At 42.8% G+C, this 23,977-nt stretch overlaps 1 long non-coding RNA gene across 3 annotated transcripts; it reads right to left on the minus strand.

Annotated features, from left to right (window-relative positions):
• Window positions 1–1,265: 1,265 nt before the first annotated feature.
• LOC137340312 (uncharacterized) lies at window positions 1,266–20,974 on the minus strand. Of its 3 annotated transcripts, XR_010966771.1 has the most exons (4): window positions 20,896–20,974; window positions 16,256–16,348; window positions 4,755–5,441; window positions 1,266–3,552 (listed from the first exon to the last, which is right to left on the minus strand). It is a non-coding gene; the product is annotated as an uncharacterized lncRNA (long non-coding RNA). The 3 variants fall into 3 exon arrangements; XR_010966773.1 differs by lacking the exon at window positions 16,256–16,348 and having other exon boundaries at window positions 20,900–20,955; XR_010966772.1 differs by lacking the exon at window positions 16,256–16,348 and having other exon boundaries at window positions 20,896–20,922.
• Window positions 20,975–23,977: the final 3,003 nt, after the last annotated feature.

Consider the following 23,977-nt stretch of genomic DNA (forward strand, 5'->3'; position numbering starts at 1 on the left):
TTACAGAACTTAAAAGCATAAAAAAGTTTTTAAATTCTTAATTTTAAATTTTTTTTTAATGATGAAAAAATATTAAAATAAGAGTAATTTGACATTCCACATTTTTAGAATTTAAATTTTTGTTGTTTCGCAGACACTAACAGTCACCACGTTTTTAAAAAGTAGTGTAGGGCTGGTATTTTCCAGCGTACCTTTTGGTGGTGTAAGTATCTTCGTTCCAGCTGGGCAGATGGGTAAGTTTACGAATGTTATATGATTTCTCTGATTTTTGCGTACCATGTCCCTTTAATTCTGAACTATCAAACACCAGCGAACCAATGGGAGCATGTTTGCGATTTTGGGGTTTTGCGCATTTGCGAATTTGCATAATCGATTCACCGGTGGAGAGACAGGACGCAATTCAGGCACGGCGTCTGTGAGTGAGCAATTTCTGGTCCATAATGTAGAGATTATTATGATCTGAAGCAAGATGTATGGGTCTGTCAGACTTGCTGAGAGATCCATTTGCTAAATTACGTCACAAGGAGATTCACAATGACTGTGCCTCTGCTCAACTCCTCTGAGCCTCTCTGAAAACGGCTCTGGTAAATGGGCCTCGCCACTAATATTGTCATCTTAACCAAGCGATCCATGCTGTATGTTCCTAATCTGTGAATTAGGTGAGTCAATGCCACTAAAATATGTGGAGGGTAAACACTCTTCCTGCAGTTCTTCTTGCTCCTGGGAGATTACAGCAACCGGAATAATGCATCTCCACCTTTTTAGAAACTACATGGGGCAACAGAGTGCACATTAATATTACTGTGCAGTCAGGTAGTACATCTTGCATGAGTTCCTTTCTTTAATGCCTGGATGCTATGAGATATAGATCAGATGTACTTTACTATGCTTACCACATGGCACATATATACCCATGCATATACCTTCAAGGGTTTGCAGGACTACTCCAAGAATTGTCTCAACTAGGTAGGCCTCCAGAGCAGCAGGGTCTTCTGCCAAAAGTACCATCCTTCAATACCATTTCTGATTCTGATCTAGTAAGACAGCTTGGCTGATAAGAAACAAAATGCTTTTTTTTTTGCAAGTGTTGCCGAGAAAGGAAACCACACAGATATAACAGGTTTATCTACAGAAAACACTTTTGAATCCAAGGAAAATGTGTGCTATTCAAGCCCTGCTATGTCAATTCATGCATTGGATACATCAATTCACAATTTATTCACACCATTTCAAACACAGGACAAGATTGACAGTAGGCGTGCATATTTCTTGCTGGAAATGTCTCCCTTTCCAATTCCAGAGAGGTTCGGTTTTATTGGTATAGTCAATGCTTTCCTTACAATACGCGTTTCCTACAAATTTACAGTTGCAGCCAGGTTTCGTTTTCTCCATTTCTGGAGGCCTGCAATATTTGCACATCCATTTCAACTGTCAAGCTGTATTTGACTCATGTCATGATAGCAACGGGACAGTTAAGGGCAAATTAACTGGCTAATGGGATGCTGGCCTTTATATCTAAAGAACTAGAATATAAGGGGGTACAAGTTATGCTACAGCTATACAAAGCTCTGGTTAGACCACACCTGGAGTACTGTGTTCAGTTCTGGGCACTGCACCTTTGTAAGGAGATATTGGCCTTGGAGGGAGTTCAGTGTAGATTTACTAGAATGATATCTGGACTCCAAGGGTTAAATTACGAGGCAAGATTACACAAACTAGGGTTGTATTCCCTGGAATTTAGAAGATTAAGGGGTGATTTGAGCGAAGTTTTCAAGATATTATGGGGAACTGATAGTGTAGATAGAGAGAAACTATTTCCGCTGGTTGGGGAGTCTAGGACTAGGGGACGTAGCCTAAATATTAGAGCCAGTACTTTCAGGAGTGAAGTTAGGAAACACTTCTACGTGCAAAGGATGGTAGAAGTTTGGAACTCTCTTCCGCAAATGACAGTTGATGCTAGTTCAATTGTTAATTTTAAATCTGAGATTGATAGATTTTTGTTAACCAAAGATATTAAGGGATATGGGGCTAAGGATAATGGAGTTAGGTCACAGATCAGCCATGATCTCATTGAATGGTGGAACAGGCTCAAGGGGCTTTTTTTTTTATTTGTTCATAGGATGTGGGCGACGTTGGCGAGGCCAGCATATATTGCCCATCCCTAATTGCCCTTGAGGAGGTGGTGGTGAGCCGCCTTCTTGAACCGCTGCAGTCCGTGTGTTGAAGGTTCTCCCACAGTGTTGTTAGGAAGGGTGTTCCAGGATTTTGACCCAGCGATGATGAAGGAACGACGATGTATTTCCAAGTCGGGATGGTGTGTGACTTGGAGGGGAACGTGCAGGTGGTGTTGTTCCCATGTGCCTGCTGCCCTTGTCCTTCTAGGTGGTAGAGGTTGTGGGTTTGGGAGGAGCCGTTGAAGAAGCCTTGGCGAGTTGCTGCAGTGCATCCTGTGGATGGTACACACTGCAGCCACTGTGCGCTGGTGGTGGAGGGAGTGAATGTTTAGGGTGGTGGATGGGGTGCCAATCAAGCGGGCTGCTTTGTCCTGGATGGTGTCGAGTTTCTTGAGTGTTGTTGGAGCTGCACTCATCCAGGCAAGTGAAGAGTATTCCATCACACTCCTGACTTGTGCCTTGTACGTGGTGGAAAGGCTTTGGGGAGTCAGGAGGTGAGTCACTTGCTGCTGAATACCCAGCCTCTGACCTGCTCTTGTAGCCACAGTATTTATATGGCTGGTCCAGTTAAGTTTCTGGTCAATGGTGACCCCCAGGATGTTGATGGTGGGGGATTCGGTGATGTTAAATGGCCTACTCCTGTTCCTATGTTCCTGTAAACTTTCCTTTACTTGCACTTCAGCATAAAGAATTACTTGGGTAATGTGCATGGACGAAAATTAGGTGGGGCAGATCACACACCATAACCGAGCCCACCCAATGTTCCATCCAATAACTTTAGTTAAGTGGGCTGCATTATGTGTGTGCAATCCTCCCTGCCCCATTTTTTTCTATGTGCTATTCCCAGGTAATCCTCTGAGAGCCATAAGTGGAAAACATTCCTAATTACTAGTTAGAATACTTGGGAAATGTATCTCAACTTGTATTATTTCAATGTATAGACCATAATTTCTGGAAAATTCCAATTTTATGGACTCTTTTATGTATGAGAATTTACAGTAAGCATTTGCTAATCTTGTATTTTTATAGATACATTTTGATCCTAAATTCATAGAAAGGCTTAGCAATTTGAAATCAAGCCAAAGGCATTCATTTAATCATTGATGCATAATCTGGGCTTATGGGAACGCTTTGTGAACAGAAATTGACCGAATTTGGAATGCTGTCATGGCTCATTGACATTTAAAGTTAGGATTGTTCATGACCGTTTTCCTTGGTTAATACTTGATTTTCTCCGAGAGCATAGACAGGTCCAAGCCAAGAATTTCTTCAAACCACCGCCAATGTCAGTCAATGCATGTTACCTCAATCACTTTCCCTCCTCTTCATCCCTGGGTGGAATGCTGTGTCGCTGTGAGATACAGCACCAGGCAGAGGGCTGAAAAACATTATCACAACTGTAGTACATGAACTGTAGAATCAAACCTTTTATTGTATGGTTTTAAATCCAATCCTGCTACTGCCAAGTTGTCCTCTGTTTACCTTGCTTGCATTCGATTGTTTCACGAGAAACATTTAGTTCCTCTGCTAATCCAGACAAGGTCTAATCTGTTTGGGGCCAGAAACATCCCAAAATGTATGAATAAACAAAAGAGGTCAAAGATCAAGGCAATTCAGCTAACTTTCCAGCCAATAATTTTCAGATGTAAAAAACATGAATGAGTGGATACTGTCAAGAAGCTCAGTCAATTATGAATAGAAACAATACTGATGTAGCTGGATTATATATTGAACATAAATATTTTAATTATATTAATCTGTAGCAGTAACCAAATTGCAAAATTACTTTTGCATTTTAGGATCTGACACCCTTTCAAAAAAAATTTGAGAAACAATTCACCCTTTTACCAATCATTTACAGATACTTTTTTCACCTCATTACACCCTACAGTATATCAATATGTGAACCATCATTGTTCAATAAATTATGTTTCTGGCCCCAAACAGATTAGACCTTGTCTGGATTATCATTATTGTAATAGAATGTCAATAATAAAAACATTATTAGATCCCAGAAAGAGGACAGCTTTTAAGACTGAAACTCCTTTTATTCTTAACTACATGCTGACGAAAGATTTTTTGTGGTTACTGTATTTTGATTTCTGCTTAGGATAGAATAATTTCATTTAGGATCAAAAATTGTAATCGTATAAAAGAGTTAAGAACAAACTTTGAATTAAGACCTTTGCCAACTATTACTGCTTTAGTGATTCAAAATAACGTTTTAGCTTGTTCAAAGAGTGCTGGCAGTCATAAAGATGTCCCCCAGAATTCTAATGTAGAAAGGTTGAAGTTTATATAGTGTCATATGAGGTTTTGTAGAAAGTTAATATGATTAAAAAGTGCATATATTAAAAGCTGTTATAGAATATTCATAAACAGTTGATATTAAATCAACTAATAAGATCAAAATGCTAACAAGATTAATCCCACATCACAGATCTAATATGCCTACTCTATATTAGCTGTTAAAATATTCTTATGACTATTAAACTGAGAGAAAAACAGGTGATTAAATCTATAGCAGGCATTGTTATTACATTGATTGAATGAAAAATCAACCCGTTAAAAATACCTTACCAGAATGAATGCCACAATGTAGATTGCGAGAATTGCAGATAAAACAAAACTATTTGAGGTGACGTACAATCACAGGGCTGAGTCGGCGAATTGAGTCCCTCTGGTACAGAAAGTTCGAATGCAGCCCAGGAAATCAAGTAAGGAACCCAAGCACAATTCCCACCCAATTCCCACTGAGTGTGATCTTCCAGCTGGACTTTAGTCCAGGTTCATGTGCCTGACATTTGCAAAAGTTTAATAAAAATGATGTAAAGACAATATCTGAAGGCTAGATTTCCAGGTCTCTTGCCTATACACTACGCCAGCCTTTGTAAAATAGGTGACGATGGGAAGTTGTGTTCTGGCCTTTGAGTGGTGAGCCTCGATTTCCTGATTAGCACACCGGCAGTAAGGGTTACTGCTAGCATTAAAATAAAGCCAGTCAGAAAATCCAACGTATTGAATTCTTAAAGATATGTTGGTGATGTTGTCACTAATTTTGCTTTCTGTATTAGTTTTGCTGCAATTTTTTGCTGCCTTTGTTTCTGGATTTTTTTCCACACTTGATGATGCATTTTTTGCCTGCCTTTTCCATTTCAGGTTTTCCGAGAGTTGCAAGTTTGGATGCTCCAATCAGAATTCATAACGTGGCAATTCCTCCGCTTGTTCCTCACAATCTCTCGTATTTTGGAAGAGGAAGACAAAGATCTAAGGAGAGAAAGAGGCAGGTGTGTTTACACCACAAATGGACTGCTCAATCCTGCCCTTACCCAAGCAACCAGGTCCACAGATGCAGGCATAGTTACCTGGTAAATCTGCCTTTGTAAGCTCCGTTACATTGGGAAGGCAATAATGGAGTTATGCCATACATTCCAGCCTGATATCCAGATGAAATTGACCACAGGGATAGCTCTGCTATTGGCCATGAATATTTATTTTTCTGGATCTTTCCATTCCACCACTGGGGACTGATATGCAATAGTCAATCAGCAGTTCACTGGGTACAAAGCAGGTGATCGCTGGTTAGGCACTGTGCATGCTCTGTCCAACGTTACCTGAAAATGGCATCAGCGTCCTAAAAATGATGTAGGACCCTGATTTGCATATTACAAGTAACCTCCAGCTCGAAATGGACAGCAGTCTGGTCACTCATTTCCATGATGGGAGCAGGAATGGAACAATAAGTTTGGCGTTGCAATTTTTCAGAGCGCGACCGCCCTGTTCCTACCTGGTGGAGGCCATGAAAATCAACCCCAGTGTTTCTACAGTTGGACAAATAGACAGAAAACCAACTTATATAACTGAGATTTTTTTTTTATTCGTTCATGGGATGTGGGCATCGCTGGCGAGGCCGGCATTTATTGCCCATCCCTAATTGCCCTTGAGAAGGTGGTGGTGAGCCGCCTTCTTGAACCGCTGCAGTCCGTGTGGTGAAGGTTCTCCCACAGTGCTGTTAGGAAGGGAGTTCCAGGATTTTGACCCAGCAACGATGAAGGAACGGCGATATATTTCCAAGTCGGGATGGTGTGTGACTTGGAGGGGAATGTGCAGGTGGCGTTGTTCCCATGTGCCTGCTGCTCTTGTCCTTCTAGGTGGTAGAGGTCGTGGGTTTGGGAGGTGCTGTTGAAGAAGCCTTGGCAAGTTGCTGCAGTGCATCCTGTGGATGGTACACACTGCAGCCACAGTGCGCCGGTGGTGAAGGGAGTGAATGTTTAGGGTGGTGGATGCGGTGCCAAACAAGCGGGCTGCTTTGTCCTGGATGGTGTCGAGTTTCTTGAGTGTTGTTGGAGCTGCACTCATCCAAGCAAGTGGAGAGTATTCCATCACACTCCTGACTTGTGCCTTGTAGATGGTGGAAAGGCTTTGGGGAGTCAGGAGGTGAGTCACTCGCCGCAGAATACCCAGCCTCTGACCTGCTCTTGTAGCCACAGTATTTATATGGCTAGTCCAGTTAAGTTTCTGGTCAACGGTGACCCCCAGGATGTTGATGGTGGGGGATTTGGCGATGGTAATGCCGTTGAATGTCAAGGGGAGGTGGTTAGACACTCTCTTGTTGGAGATAGCCATTGCCTGGCACTTGTCTGGCGCGAATGTTACTTGCCACTTATCAGCCCAAGCCTGGATGTTGTCCAGGTCTTGCTGCATGGGGGCACGGACTGCTTCATTATTTGAGGGGTTGCGAATGGAACTGAACACTGTGCAGTCATCAGCGAACATTCTCATTTCTGACCTTATGATGGAGGGAAGGTCATTGATGAAGCAGCTGAAGATGGTTGGGCCTAGGACATTGCCCTGAGGAACTCCTGCAGCAATGTCCTGGAGCTGAGATGACTGGCCTCCAACAACCACTACCATCTTCCTTTGTGCTAGGTATGACTCCAGCCACTGGAGAGTTTTCCCCCTGATTCCCATTGACTTCAATTTTACTAGGGCTCCTTAATGTCACACTCAGTTAAATGCTACCTTGATGTCAAGGGCAGTCACTTTCACCTCACCTCTGGAATTCAGCTCTTTTGTCCATGTTTAGACCAAGGCTGGAATGAGGTCTGGAGCCGAGTGGTCCTGGTGGAACCTAAACTTAGCATCGATGAGCAGGTTATTGGTGAGTAAGTGCTGCTTGATAGCACTGTTGACGACACCTTCCATCACTTTGCTGATGATTGAGAGTAGATTGATGGGGCCGGATTGGATTTGTCCTGCTTTTTGTGGACAGGACATATCTGGGCAATTTTCCACATTGTCGGGTAGATGCCAGTGTTGTAGCTGCACTGGAACAGCTTGGCTAGAGGCGCAGCTAGTTCTGAAGCACAAGTCTTCAGCACTACAGCCAGGATGTTGTCGGGGCCCATAGCCTTTGCTGTATCCAGTGCACTCAGCCGTTTCTTGATATCACATGGAGTGAATCGAATTGGCTGAAGACTGGCTTCTGTGATGGTGGGGATATTGGGAAATAGGCTTTTATTACTTTATGATGGTATTTACACAAGTTCTCTCCGTTATTTTTGTATTTTTTGAACCCCTTTGCATTCTTTGACTTGCTTAACAGCCGCATACTCGAGGCCTGGGTGCAATGCTGTCTGTGGCTCGGAGTCAGCAGGGACTGTGCAGGTACTGTACTCCAATTTTCCTCCCTCTTGCTCGGAGATGCTGTAGCCTCTGCTCAGGAACTTTCTTGCTTGATTCAGTTTAGATTGCGGACTGAGTTATTTAGACTTGAAACACGAAAATGTTATTTTATATTACCTACATTGAGGCAAGTTTTCAAGTAAATACTTCACTTGTTGTTAAAGTTATTTGACCCTGTTAAAGGCACAGTGATACAGAAGGGCAAGGGCAGCTTAGTTCCTTCTAGGTTTTGGTAATAAAAATGATAATACATTGTGGGTTTCAGTCAGTAAATCCATAAAATAACACTGAAGCTGCAGGGCAAAAACAAATTACTATATATGACTTCATTCTATAAATGTCTGTTTCGAGCCACAGTGGTCTGTCCAGAAGATGACTAAAGTAGACTTAAATATACTCTCGGATATCACCAGCAGAAAACCAGTGACATGTGAGTAATTACATTTGGGAATCATCAGACACGTTTAACTGAACTAACAGAACTCAAAAGTTATAATTAGCCAGAACATTCTGTACCAGAAATAATCAACTAAACATTGTTTAGCCAAAGCAACTATCAATTGCCAAGAATTTATTTGCAGCATTAGTGTACAAGCCCTGTTCACATGACAGTTCTTTGTCCAATATTATAGTAGAGGTACTACCCCATTTAAAATAATTAAAACTTCCATAAAAATAGCAAACAAAGGAACTTCATAGTGTAGAAACTTTTAGCACATTCCTATCACAATTTTAGGCTGACCCTAAGCCTAACCCAACAGTAAACAACACACAGGTCATTATATACAACATTATACAGTACAACATTAAACACATTCTATTTGGAACAATCTTGTCTGAGATTCACCATTAACAGTCATATCTTCTGTTACCTAAAACACTGAGAGTTATCAAGTGTTTTCTGTATTGCTCAGCATCACATATCAATGAGCAGGGAGGTTTTCAGAACAATATGACAACAGAGCAATATAATAGATTACAGGAAGAGAAAGTTTTACAAAAAAAATACACATCTTTTTAAATGATGAATAAGACACCTGCACAAATTCTAATTATATGTACAGTCAAATCCAAATTTTCTTAAAATACAGAATTCCAATTTATCAAATCAGTACCCCTTTGCTCCATTCTTTATGATGCCTGATTCATTTATAACATGCAATTATACAATTTTGCATTCAAGCATGGCAGTTCTCCCAATTATCTGTGTTGTCAGTGCTTGGTCTGCTGCATGAAGCAGCAATGTATGAAAAATCTAATCTTTTTCAGTAAATACTTCTTTTGTAAAAGGTAATTAGTTTTTTTATAAGAGGTTTTAAATTTGTAACTTGCTTTGTGTCCTCTTTGACATAGACTGGCTTGGTTTCAAAATAAATGAATGTGATAAAGATATGAATTAATCATATTTTCTACCTAGCTGATAGAAACAGTTCATGCATAATTCTGATCCATGCAGAAAATTGTTTGGCAAAATGACTTTTATGGCTTAAATGGTGAAATGCTTCATTATAGAGAGCACTCGGTGATTATACTTTTATATTACAATTTAAGTCTTGAGATTTGACTGTTATCATACACTGACTATCTATTCCTTATGTGTCTTCTTCAGGTTGGTGAAGCTCATAATTAAACATCCTGCCTATTATTTCATTTTTATTTTTCAAGCTGTTTTAGGCATGACAAAACTGTTCTACATGTACAGATGATGAGAGATGAATATGCTGTAAGGGTCTGTGCAATGTTTTAGTTCCACTTCAAGAAACACAAATGGAAGAAGTGGAACAGTAGAGGTCACTTAATAGTAAAACCTCCATGGAGAGCACAGTTTTTCCTTTATCTAATCATTTTTGTACTGTAGGTGCCCCAGAACTAAAATAATTAACCCATCTCCAGCTGATGGTTTGCATTAAGCCATTCAAAGACATAAAATGGCTGCCATTAAGCTCTGCAGGACTGGGTCCATTCCATTAAATTAGCAAGAGATCAAAGTAACAATACTTTGTAAAAGTTCTAAATAGCTTACATCACAGAAGGATACATTTGATCAACTATATGCAAATAAAACTCTGACTGTTGTATTTTTTTGAAAACACACACAATTCAACTTCGCCACAGTACAGCATTTATTACCTGGGATAAGAGGGTTGTCCTATGAGGCAAGGTTGAGTAGAATGGGCCTATACTCTCTAGAGTTTAGAAGAATGAGAGGTGATCTAATTGAAACATATAAGATTATGAGGGGGCTTGACAGGGTAGATGCTGAGAGGTTATTTCCCATGGCTGGAGAGTCGACAACTAGGGGGCATCATCACAGGATAAGGGGTCAGCCATTTAAGACTGAGATGAGGAGGAATTTCTTCACTCAGAGGGTTGTGAATCTTTGGAACTCTACCCCAGATGGCTGTGGATGCTGAGTCGTTGAATATATTCAAGGCTGAGATAGACAGATTTCTGGACTCTAGGGGAATCAGGCAGGTAAGTGGAATTGAGGTCAAAGATCAGCCATGATCTGATTAAATGGCGCAGTAGGCTTGAGGGGCCATGTGACCTACTCCTACTCCGATTTCTTATGTTCTTATTACATGCTGTAATAAAGTCCCTGCTTCAATGAGGACCTAATAGAAGAAAATCAAATACAACGTGAAAAGTCCCAGTAACAATTACTAGGGACATTGCCTTAGCTGAGAATCTATATTAGCCTTATAAGGGTAAAATGTACATACATCTAGTAATCCAATCAGAAAAGAATAATGAACTCTTTCTCCCCTCCTTCTCTCAAGTCTCTTTCTTGCCCATTTCTGTCCCAGTGACTCTCTCTTCCCCTCTTAATTCCATTCTCTTTCCTGAACCCTCCCCCCTTCCTCCCATGCACCCCCAGAAGATGAAAAGTAAAGAAATCCATGAGAAGATGCTGCATAATCTTTTTCATAGCACATTTTCTCAGCCAACATTTTACTTTGCAAAAGTACATAACTGGTTCAATAAAAGTGTCAGTTTTCACAATTTTGAAAATGACAGAATCAGCGCAACAATTAAGACCATTTACTATGGCCCTAAGACTCCTACACCTGTGCTATATCCATGAGATTCTTACTGCACATGTCTGAGATCCCCTTCACCCATTCTATCTCTTAGCTGTCCAGCCATTCTGTGTTGAGAGACTCTTGGCTGCTCCATATCTGAGATCCTTCCATCTTTTCCATGTCTCCAAATTTTACTTCTTTGCTTTGATAATAGGCTATTTGAATATTAATGTATTTAGTGAATTTGAATGAAATTTCTTCTACTATTTTAAGAGATATGAAACCATTTATTTTAAACTGATACCTGCCTCTGTAAAAACAGCAGCTGCAACTAATCTGTAACTCCTCCTTCTTGCCCAACACCAGCCTGAATTATTCCCAATTCTGTGCCTTTAAAATCACTATCTCCACTTTCTAAATGACTGACCGTGGTTACTATTTCTGAGTAATCATCTTCATGCTTCTCAGTTACTTCACACCCTCCTCTCCACCACTGACACTAAGTCCTCTCTCTCTTATGAGCTCCCTTTTAATCTCAAGCCTCTTCCTGCCAACTAAGTCTCCCATGTATCTTTCTGTCCATCACAACTCTAATTTTTCCGTACTTCACTCAAATAGAGTTTAATCTCAATATCCTCAAATTGCAGTCAAATCGTCTTATTTCTTTCACTAGCACTAATGATTCTTCAGTATTCCATCTATTAATGCTCCCTGTTCTTGACAGTACAAATTCGATAGCTACAACAGTGGTGATGAGGGGAAATGTAGGAATGGCAATGAAGCAGGTAGTAAGAAATATTTAATACAGCCAGAAGGAAAAGAGGTTTAGATAAAGATGTACCCAATGTAGAATCAGATGGAAAGGTCCTAGTATCCTATATTATTGGTTACTCTTAGGAATAGTTAATGACGTTAAACATATACCAAATACAAAATGGTGGCAAGCAAAAGGTAGTGCTCTATGGCAGAGACTACTGATTAACAGTAATTACATCAGTTTTTGTTTTACATTCCTACCCTTCTATACTCTAATCTTCCTAATTTGCCCATACACGTGGCATCAGAAATTAATAATGGGATTGGTGCAATGCTGACTAATCATTGAGCAAGTGAATCAGTTACCCATGTAAAATGTTCATATGAAGCAACGGCCCGGAATGTGCCCTGAGCAGCGAACAAACGGTGCCCGCCGCTCATTCGATTTAAACTTGCCCACAATAAATCCACGGGCTTTAATGTGGGAACGTCCTCTAATGGGGAGCTGCAAAAAGTGCAGCGTCCTCTCCCGGGAATCTGTGAGCTGTGTGAACAGGGAAAGGTGCTCTCTGTCCCCTCAACCAATCAAGTTGAAGCATCCTTGACAAGCCGCGCGCGCAGAGTCAGACCAAGAAGTGCAAGCTACAACAGTTAATTCAATGTAAAACCAGTTAGAGGAAACAAAATAAAGAGAGGGTAAGAAATATTGAATTAAAAGACAGAGATAAAAGAGACAGAAATAAAAAGTAAAAAAAAAATGTTTAAATGTGCAACAACAATTAAAACTGGAAGGAATGAGACTCCATATTTTTAAAAGTTAATTTTCAGTGCCAGAGAAGTTGTTTGGCAGTCATTAATACTTACCACACTATTAAAAGTTAGTTTAGATCTAAAAAAAACCCAGCATACCTTTTTCTGTGTAGATTAGTTTGTTTCTAGCTGGGCAGTGCAGCAACTTTGCACTGGACCATTCATTTCACCGCGAGCTGTCCTTCCTGTGCAACTTTCGGACAAGCAGGGAATCTCGTAGAGCAACTTCTGGATTTGCATGTTTGACTGCGCCGGAAGTTACTCTTCCATTGCCCTTAAATAGCAGCTCTCTGTTTTATTTTTGGAGCAAATTCCAGCCAATGATTTTTCCCATTAGAATAAGGGGGGAATTGGTTGATGCCTGAGCAAATATTACACTTAAATTAATACTTATATTAAACAATGACCTATTAACGGTTTTTGGAAGTTTATTTGTTAATGCTTCTAACCCATACAGTGTACACATCACACAGTATAAGGTTGCTGTAAAATTTAGTGTCTAAGCACTGTTTTTTTGCCCACAGGTTTTAGTAAGCGTTATTAGTTCAGTTTATGTGTTTTATAGTTTATGTCCCTTGAAACTGCACTCCAGCTGATGGCTGAAAGGTTTGGAAGAGCAGCCAGAAGCTATAGCCTTACCAAAATGGAAGTAATGGTTCAGTATGCACCTTCCAACCCCTTATAAAGAACTATCCATCTCCATAAAAATAGTCATTCTGAAACCTGTGAAACAATTCCTATACCTTGGTCATGTGTTGTCTAATAACGTGTTCATCGACCAAAAGGGACAGACACAAATCAAATAGGCATGCTCAGCATTTTAATGACTCAAAAATCGAGTCTGGAGACCCTATGGAATTTGATTCAAGACTAAGCTCAGGTGCATAGTACTGTAGTTATTTCCAGCCTGTGTAATGGTTATGACATGTGGACCTGTTACCAATGCCACTTCCATGAACTAGCCAATGCTCCACCTACGGCATCTTTGTACCATCATGAAGATAAAAAAAAAACTCAACAAAATCCTGAACACTTGAGATGCCCACTATGGCACAGGCTCATGGTATTGAGTCAATGCTGATCCATATACAACTGAGATGGGCACGTTATCAAAATAAATGAGTCCTCAACCATAAGCTGAAGAAACATTATAAGGGCACTTTGGAGCAGATCCTGTCCGAGTGTTCCATCAAACTTAATGGATGGGAGAAGCTGGCAACTGTCCATGTAAAGTGATGCACAGCTGTTTAACTAGGGATGCAAAGCTGCACTCAGGAGGTAGAAGCAAAGTACCAACAGTGAAAACTACAGCAACATCAACCAGTTGTATCCCAGCAAGCATATGCTGACTTTTCACGTGAAGTCTATAGAAGACAATATTTATTTCTTATTTGTCTGTAGAGCCATGCACAGAAACAGATTTATCAATATAAACTCCTTATTCAGGCCAAAATTCTATGGCCCTTCCAGCGCACTCCCACTGGATTTTTTAATATAGATTATCAATCACCAAGGGCCCGAGGAACACTTTAAATCTTCTTTCTGAGGGGGAACCTAGCTATTCCCTCCTGGATGGCAGGAGATAGCAGACTTTCTAGCCCATGCTGGCTGGTGGTACCCAAGATGTTTCCCTAGTGATGCGGGCACTCACCATGGATAGTTAAATGAAAAGATCTCTCTTTGACCCTGCATATTCCTACAGGGTCACCACTGGATGTCCCTTGTGGGTACAATCCTGTCATAACTGCTGCCCAAGGATTTTTGGAGCCAACTATTGACCCTGTTTATACATACTAAATTTGAGCTCCATTTACTATAATCTAGTAATACTACAGGGAAGGACCAAGAAAATGAGATTAGACTAGCAAGCTTTGATGTGGAGCTAGCACTGATACAGGCACAATGGCTGCCTTCTGTGGTGAAATTTCCATGTTTCTGTGATTACTATCTCTGATTATTATCATTGCAGTAGTGTGACCCATTATATCATTTCCATAATTGGATCTGAAGACTGTGAACTGTAATCAAAAGCCCTAGGCTGAGACAAGAGCCTCTAACATCAGACGAAGTTAGGATGTCATTAATTAGGAAGGCCCCAGGCACAAATAGTGATAGCCATTAGTTAATATCTTACCCATCGGCTATCCACTGGCTAATTCTCCTTCAATAAAAAAACTGGCCTTGAATGTCTGCAGATTCCTCCCAATCTCCCACTGCAACTTCAGTGAGAGAGCAGCAGAACCCCAGGGGAAATGGCTTGAATGGCCAATTTTAGCTGTTTACACCATTTCCCCAAAAGTTATGATGATTTTCCACTAGAGAACACCACAGAAATTCCAAGCACCTATTTCCTAGTCCAGGACCAAGAATTATAATATTGATTAAAAACTGCTGCCAACAAGGTAAGATTTTAAAATATACTTACTTGAATGTGGAGCCTGGAGGAACAGGAGTATTCCTCCAGACCCCACATTCAAAGAACATAAGCCGTTAGTGCCCACTGCTCTCCCCTCCCCCGATCACCACCGCTTCCTCCTCCCCGCCACCCCTACATCCCCCAGATATCGTTACCTCCTCCCCTGACATCACTACCTCCCAATCTGATCACCCCCCTTCCCCATCCCCTTAAATCAGTTACCCAAGGCCCAATTTTGGGTGCACCCGAGGCCTCACCATTCAGGCCAATCTGTCCCCTCTCACCTCCACCCACCCCCCCCCCCCCCCCCCCCGCCCACCGCTTGCCCAGAGGAAATTCTAAGCCTGTAAGTTTTATGCTCAGATTTTAGAGGAATAGCCAAATGCTGAAAACTTGTCAGTGACATGTTGAATGTGTATCACCGGCATCTCCACATCATGTTGAATGTGAGCAGTAAACTTGGTCTTGATGTCGTACTACAATTTTGAACACTGAAGATAGCTGTATAATACGTTTATAAAGCAAACCAAGCTACTGCCGAGATACTGGATTTAGACATCTCAGTTGATAAAAATGCCAAAGTACTTTATATACTCCTCAATGCTTAATTTTAATGATGATGTTCATTGTGTTATCATTAATGTAGTTAAATAAACTAGTATTAATGTATCACTGTGTCTGACTTCACCTTTGATGACTGGCAGGAGCTAATCACTTCAATTGGTGCCTTACTGCATCCTGCAATAATTAGTTTGGCCGATATTAGTATAAATTAGAATGGGATATATAAGTTAGTTCAAAGGTCAACTAGTTTATGCATCTTACAAACCATAGAAATTAATGGTAAATCTCCAAACAAATTTTTTGATGTGAAAGTGTAGGAAAAGGGAAAAAGATTAAGCTGATATGCAGCAGGGCACTCAGTTCTTTCAGGCAAAGTTTTGGCTGCGAGATCTTTGTGTATTCACTGAAAATTCTTACTTTCCACTCAAAATTCTTCTGTTTACACATATTTAACTACTTTGTGGATCCCCTCAAACTCACACCATCAGGATGGGGGGACGCCATGGATGCATTCACCATTACATCCGAGGACGAGCAACATCACCAGCCTCGCCAGGCACGGCGTCCTCCTCTGCCACTTGGAGCTCCACAACACAGTGCTGCGCCACAGGCACCTGCACAAGAGCACAGAGGGCAACAACAGAGAGAGCAACATCGCAGGAGGTACTACTCTCGCCACAGGGTCTATAGACCAAGGCTCAGCTTCCTAGACCTCTTTAAGGAGCAGTGCGTACGGAGGCTCAGAGTCATTCACCAGGTAGTCGCAGACATCTGCAGCCTCCTTCATGCCGAACTGCTCCCGGCTGGGCCGAGCAGCATCTCCTTACCTGCCGCTGTCAAAGTCACCACTGCCCTCAACTTCTTCGCCTCCGGATCATTCCAGGGTGCCATTGGGGACATCGCCGGGGTGTCTCAGTCATCTGCACACAAGCGCATAAGGCAGGTCACGACGGCTTGTTTCGCAGCGCCCTGAAGTACATCAACTTCCCCAAAGCCAGACGGAGAGGGCAGTTGGATTCCACTCTATGGCTAGCTTCCCACAGGTGCAGGGTGCAATCGATTGCATCCATATAGCAATACGAGCACCTCCACATGAGCCAGGACTGTTCATCAACAGGAAGGGGTGTCACACCATTAACACTCAGCTCGTTTGTGACACCGCAAGAGATTCCTTCACATGTGCTCCAGATTCCCTGGCAGCTGGCACAGTGCCTTCATTCTCAGGGAATCCAACATCCCGCCTCTCTTCCACGCACCGAACACCCTTAAGGGCTGGCTCCTCGGGGGCAAGGGATACCCCCTACATATGTGTCTCATGACATCTCTGAGGATCCCCATCACCGGGCAACAGTGTTGATATAAGGACAGCCACATCGCTACCAGGCCTACATCTGAGCATGCTATAGGGCAGCTCAAGATGCAATTTAGGTGCCTTGATCATTCTGGGGGAGCACTTCAATATGCACCAGACAGAGTGAGACGCATTATAGTAGTGTGCTGTATCCTGCACAACATGCCACAACAGAGAGGGGTGCCACTTGAGGAGGCCCCATCCACATCTGCCATCCACATTGAAGAGGAGGAGGAGGAGGAGCAGGAGGAACCCATGGGCAGAGCAGCAGCTCATCTGGCATCAGAAAGTGTGAAGAGTCCAGACCTCAAACCACCTGGAAAGAGCAGCGCCCACACCAGCCCCTCCCCTACACAAAACAATCCTGTGACTACACATACACCCACTGTAAAGTGACCCAATGGTTGGCATCAAGTGTCGCCGTTCATGGTGAAGCTCATGAAAGGGCCCTATCACAAAAGCCAGTCAAGAATGGCCAAGACGTGGCAGTGGTGGTGACAATCATAACATTTAATGTGATTTTAACAAAAAGCAAATATAAATGAAAAACATGACAGTCTGTCAAATACCCTTGTGTATCCCCTTCATGCTTACAAAACCTTTGCCTTTCTCTTCCGACTACGTCTACGTGGTGCATCCCCTGTGGCTGCAGCAGAGGTAGTGGCAGGTTGCTGTTGTTCATGCCCTGACTGCTTAGATGCTTTGGGCCTACGCCTTTTGGGTTTTGGAGCACGTGAGGGCCCCTCCAAAGACTGCTCCACCTGCATCTGTGCAGGGGCAGACTCGGCCACCTGGACAGGAGGCAGTATTGCGGGTACTGGTTGAGAGGGGGGCAACGGGTGAGACATGGGGGCGCTTTGAGTGGCGTCCCCACTTCCATGTCCACTTTCGCCATCGTCCCTCCCCTGGGCCAGGGCCACATCACTCTTACCACTTTGCTGGACAACAGTTTGGAGGACATGTGTGATGCCTTGTAAGGCCAGTGCTAGTGTAACTGTCTGCCTGTTTAAGGCGGCAGAAAGTTGTTCAGCTGGAGTTCGAACAGCCATTGTAAGGGCCCTAATGGACTCATTTGTGAGCCGTGCTTGAAGCTCAACGGAGGCTAGCCTTCTCTCCATCGCAGACAGTCCAACACGTCCCTGTGACAGTATCTCAGAGAGTTGCTCACGTCCCTGTGACACTATCTCAGAGGTTCCCTCACATCCCTGTGACAGTATCTCAGAGATTCCCTCCCATACCCGTGCCACCATTCCACTCATGCAGGAGTTGGACTCCTCCATCCTATTGTGGAGAGTGCGCGTGGCACCTGTTCCAGTACCTCAGTACCTCGCAAATGTGCTGCTGTCCCTCGATCATTCTCCTATTAAAGATGGCCCCCAGGGTTCTGCATCTGTGTCCAGCTGAGCAGAGCCTGGAGAGGAGTGCATCCACTGATGCGGACTCTCCACAGCTGCCCCTGCCACCAGTGTCTGCTCGTGCTCACATGTGTGCAGTAACTCACCAGATGCCAACCCAACTACCTGAGGACTAGGACCCACCGAGGTGTGAGTATCTGCGCTAGTGGATGGCTTGCTCAGGTGTGACGGTGCACCGAGGTCGGCAGGTCCTCTGAGGAATCGCCCTCTGCCATCACAGCGGTCGCTGAAGGCCCTGAAAGAGAACAGAAGGCAATATTAAGCATCATCACAGATGTGTCATGTTGCGATGAGCATGCTGAGGTGCTGAAGATGGCAAGGCATGTTAACATCAATTCATTTTGTGTGTGATGAATGTTAAAGTTGTGTCACCAGACGTTTGTGGGTTTCCAGTCTCGGCGTCCCTGACGGACAGACACTCGAGTGTTCGGCTGAGCTCCAGCGCCTCCTGCTCCATGTCTGTAAGGACAACGATTTGTTCTGGCCGCCCTCCGGTCCGCGCCCTCTCCCGTGCATTTTACGCTCTCTTCTCCTGGAAGGGGAGAAAGAACAGACGTGTGAATGAGTGATGGTGAAGTGGCCAACTGATGAATGCATTGGTTTGGGTAAGGGTGACCATGAAAGAGATGCACCAGAGGGTGAGTATGAGACAGAGACATCACATTGGATGAGGATTGGGGTGAGTGGTAGTGGTGGGGTGACTAATGGGGAGGTGAGGAAGTGCAGGTAAGTTGAGGATGAGCCTTAAGTGGATGTGAGGAGTGATGTGATAAAATAATGTTGGCAGTGCAGAATGAGTTGGGGGGTGGAGGCAGTGATGTGGAAGATGGAATGTAGGAGACTCAGTAAGTGTACTCACTTTGGCTGATCTAGTTAGGTCATTGAAGCACTGGATCCAGGTGCGGGAGATGTTGCTGCTGCTGGTGACCTCCTCTGCCACCTCGAGCCAGGTCTTCTTGGTGGCAGAGGCAGGCCACTTCCTCCTGTCCGCCGGGTAAAACAGATCCCTCCTCCTCCTCACCCCTTTCAGTAGCACCTGGAGTGAGGCACCGTTGAATCTTGGAGCAGCCTTGCCCCTGTGCTGCTCTATTGTGGTGTGTGGGTGTTTGCTCCAGGAAAAGCCATTGGAGCAATACCCCTTTAAATAGAGCTCCACCCACTGCGCAGCTTTCGGACAGCAAACCCGGAAGCCACGTTAAGTGGCACCAATTGAATCGCGATCGTGTGAGAAACAGACCTTTTTTATTGGTCAGGTTACCCGCGCACCCATTCAACCCCCCCCCCAACCCGCCTCCACTCTAATACCGGGGCCAGGAAGTTTGTGGGTGCAGAATCATGTACACTACTCGAACAGCAAAGCCATTGTCTGTCGGTCTTGGCCTGTATTGAAGTAACATTTACATAGATTTCTTTATATGCCTTTGTTTATTTGTTACTGCTAGTTAAACAGAGGCATTGTTGTTAAGTGTTTTGTGGATATTGGCACTGGGCCCTTTTTCAACACAACTTCTGTTTATATAATACACAATGCAAACCTAGGCACTGACGCTACTGATAATACTGACCTGCAGGTGGCACAACAGAGTTGCATTAAGCCGAATTGTATGTATATAGCCTAATGTCAGATTTAGAAAATAAACAGATGAATAATTAATTATCAGGAATAATGTCTAATACATTTACTTTCATTTCCATGAAGACCTATATTTAGTGTATCAAACATCATCCAAATATCAAGTAATATTTAGAATTTCTAATAAGCCCAAATTCTGGCAGACAATTGAGCAGTATAATTGTAGAATGCCAACTGAATTCTTCAATGCCAATATATAGTTAGATGATCTAGGTAGATGGAAAATACAGGAAAATGCATTGATTCACCTGGTTAACTCCTCCCAGGCAGCTTGGGCTCAATTTTCAGTTGAGGGTGGCCTTTTGCTCCAAAGAGGGCCACCCTCCTTCATCTCACCTGTCAAAGTGTCTCCTGCACCTCCATTTTCACCCAGCCACAGCACTTTTTTTCTCCCCTTTAAAGCTAAGCAGCACCCTTTAATTGTAGCTAGCTGTCCCAATTTTCTGACTTTCAGCCAACCAGCCTCCAAACCCAACTCCTTGGAAACATTTTTCATGCGCAGGAAGACCATTCAAATTAAGGGGAGGGGCCTAAATCAGAAAATTAGGCCAGGCCAGCCCCCTCCCAACTCTGCCAGTGAGAGAGTGCACAGCCCCTGTTTGGCTGCAATTGGAAAATCAGGCTCATGTGTTCACTCTGAGGTTGTGAACCAAAGGAGAAACAATCCAGATAGACACTTCTCACCAAACTCCCTGATAAAAAGAACATTAAAAACAAATACTTACAGTATCTATACCTGAAAATACGTAAATGGTTTCTATTGAAATACTTTTAAAACTATTTTTGTGAAGAAAAATATGTTTTAAAGGTGAAGTTTTTCTCTTCTTGTGTCATTTAACAAGATGAAGGATCATGAACTATTTTCCCATTTTTGACCAGCATCAGGCAGTCCTAGATCAGGTTTGGAATAATTCAGATCAGTCAGGGCTTCTCCTGGAGTACATTACCCTGAAAGTGCTCCTGACCTCCAGTTTTATGTCCTATCTACACAACAATTGCAAATTTGCATCCATTTATAAATCTACAGTTGATTCACAATAAAAGTCCCAAGTAAGACATTGCACTTACTTACTCCAGTCTTAGGCAATAAACCCTCCCTCTCTGGTTCCTTAGTTTCAACACAACTGTGTATCAGGAGATTTGCATCAGACTGGCATGATCCCTTTATGAACTCTCCTGCTATTTTTGTTGTTGTGGCAACTGAAAACAGTGCACTTGTCAGGGTTGTAATTTAATACTGCCTGCAGAATGAACTATATTTGGACACAGATAAGTTTAAATACTGTGAGATGGCATTTTCTTTGGAACAACATCTGCCTCACCCAGTGCATCAGCGTAATTCTTTTTAATTTTCCAGACTTCCTACCTGTCTATTCTCATGGTTTATATGAGTGAACTTGACTAATTTGAGAGCCGTTTTGTAAAGTGGCCTCATGTACACACGTACACAAGGGATTGGATTAAAGGGGAAACACCAATCACCATTTTATTAAATATCTTAACCATCACCCACTAACCAACACTGCATCATTTATTCTTGTGACCTAAAGTGAAAAAAAACAATGAAAGGTATAAAATAGGGCCAGACATTTGTTTTGGCAACTTTAGCATAATGATGAGTGTGGACTGGCCTGGTATTTTTATATATTTGTGTATGAAGGGAGAAGGAAAGGCAGAGATGAGGGAAATTTATCTGTAGATTTTGTATCAGTGACAATGTCTGGTAGATTTAAGGACAGTGGTAACCCTTTTTACTGCCAATAAAATCACAGATGACAAATGTACCATTTGTTTGAATTATTCATAACTAATAGTAACATTCCCCACTCCACCCCTCTCCAAATGACTAAGAAACAATGAACTCATTGTTAAGGGTGAAACAGTAAAACACCCAAGTGCAATCTGTGATTATATATTCAAGTGTTAAGCACTGAATTCATCTAACTTGAAGCAGAGAGAGGGAAGTGGAGAAAAATACTGGAGCAGACTTGATGGGCTGAATGGCCCGCTCTGTGCTGTAATATTCTGTGAGTCTGTGGTTCTATATTACAACAGTAGTATAAAAGTGTTCACATGAAGACAGTCTTTATTCTGTCTTGCAGATATAGGCCTTGAATCAGCAATGATCCTTTTTGAACTGGAATCCAAAAGGATACTGTACCATCAAAACAAAACTCAATGGTTAAGCACAAATTTTTTAGTAAGAAAATGGGATTTAGGCCCAGCAGACAAGTTCCATGTGTGGAATTGCAGAATAATTTACAATTTTAACCTGTAATTTTATCTGCATTACCAGTAACTGTGTAGGTCATGCTGACATCAATGCAGCATGCGACCAAGTGTGGCTCCAAGGCGCCCTAGTAAAACTGAAGCCATTGGCGATCAGGGGGCAAACTCTCCAGTGGCTGGAGTCATACCTAGCACAAAGGAAGATGGTTATGATTGTTGGAGGCCAATCATCTCAGCCCCAGGACATTGCTGCAGGAGTTCCTTAGGGCAACATCCTAGGCCCAATATCTTCAAATGCGTCATCAATGACCTTCCCTCCATCATAAGGTCAGAAGTGGGGCTGTTCACTGATGATTGCAGTGCTCAACTCCATTCATAATTCCTCAGCTAATGATGCAGTCCGTACCCGCATACAACAAGACCTGGACAATATCCAGGCTTAGGCTGATAAGTGGCAAGTAACATTTGCAGCACACAAGTGCCAGGCAATGACCATCACTAACAAGAGAGAGTCTAACCATCTCCGCTTGCCATTCAATGGAATTACCATCACCGAATCCCCCACCATCAACATCCTGGGGGTCGCCATTGACCTGAACCTCAGCTGGACCAGCCATGTAAATGCCATGGCTACTATAGCGGGTTAGAGGCTGGATATTCTGTGGCGAGTGACTCACCTCCTGACTCCCCAAAGTCTCTCCATCACCTACAAGGCACAAGTCAGGAGTGTGATAGAATACTGTCCACTTGCCTAAATGGGAGCAGCTGCAACAACACTCAAGAAGCTCATCCAGGACAAGGCAGTCCACTTGATCGGCAGCCCATCCACCATCTTAAACATCCATTCTCTTCACCACCGGCACACTGTAGCTGTAGTGTGTACTGTCTACAGGATGTACTGCAACAACTCACCAAGGCTTCCTCGACGGCACCTCCCAAACTCAGGACCTCCACCACCTAGAAGGACAAGGGCAGCAGGTGCATGGGAACAACACCACCTGCACGTTCCCCTCCAAGTCACACACCGTCCTGACTTGGACATTTATCTCCATTCCTTCATTGTCGCTGAATCAAAATTCTGCGACCTCCTACCTAACAGCATTGTGGAGTACCTTCACCACATGCAGCCGTTCAAGAAGAAGGCTCGCTGCCACCTTCTCAAGGGCAACAAAGGATGGGCAATAAATGCTGGCCTTGCCAGTGATGCCCACATCCCGAGAATGAATAAGAAAAAGTCATAGCAGATAATAACTTCTATGCTACAGGCTGTTTTCAGGGATAATGCAGGAATCCATGAATCAACCATGTCTACCTGCAGACAGTAGGTCACTGATGTCTTTCTTAAGAGAGCACTAATTTATGTAAATATTCCGTTACCAATGGTTACCGAGCTTCTATCAACTGCAAACATATTGAGATCTTTTGCAATGCTTTGACATATCTAATTAGGTAACAATTTTATTCCATGTGTATCTAAGTGATGTGTAGTGGAAAGCTGCATTCATAAACATACATGGAAGTTATCCTGCCTCTATATGCAACACCTTCATGTTTTGAGTATTTGGAAAATTGCTGCTTGCAACATGAAATATGAAACAACTTTTGGAGCTGGTCAATTCTGAAATTAAAACATTAGTGTGCTTTTATTTTCTACTTAAGATAGATAGTTACAGAAAATCTAGGTCCCAAAAAGTGCAGAAAGCCTGATTTTGGGGTGGAACCCAATGTCGCCAGGATTCAGCGTTGTTTGCCCTGGCCTTTTAAATTACAGTGGGGGGCCAGGGGCAGATCATCTGACCTATGCCAAAAGAGCGTATTGAGGGGTCTTCCTTGAGCTATCCCAAGAATTCTGCCTCTTATGCCATTGCAAAGCCTCAGTGGAACTTACATCAGTTAAGAGCTGGCCTGAATCCCTTTGAGG

Source organism: Heptranchias perlo, chromosome 21 (genome assembly GCF_035084215.1).
Source record: "Heptranchias perlo isolate sHepPer1 chromosome 21, sHepPer1.hap1, whole genome shotgun sequence".
Classification (NCBI taxonomy): Eukaryota; Metazoa; Chordata; class Chondrichthyes; order Hexanchiformes; family Hexanchidae; genus Heptranchias; species Heptranchias perlo.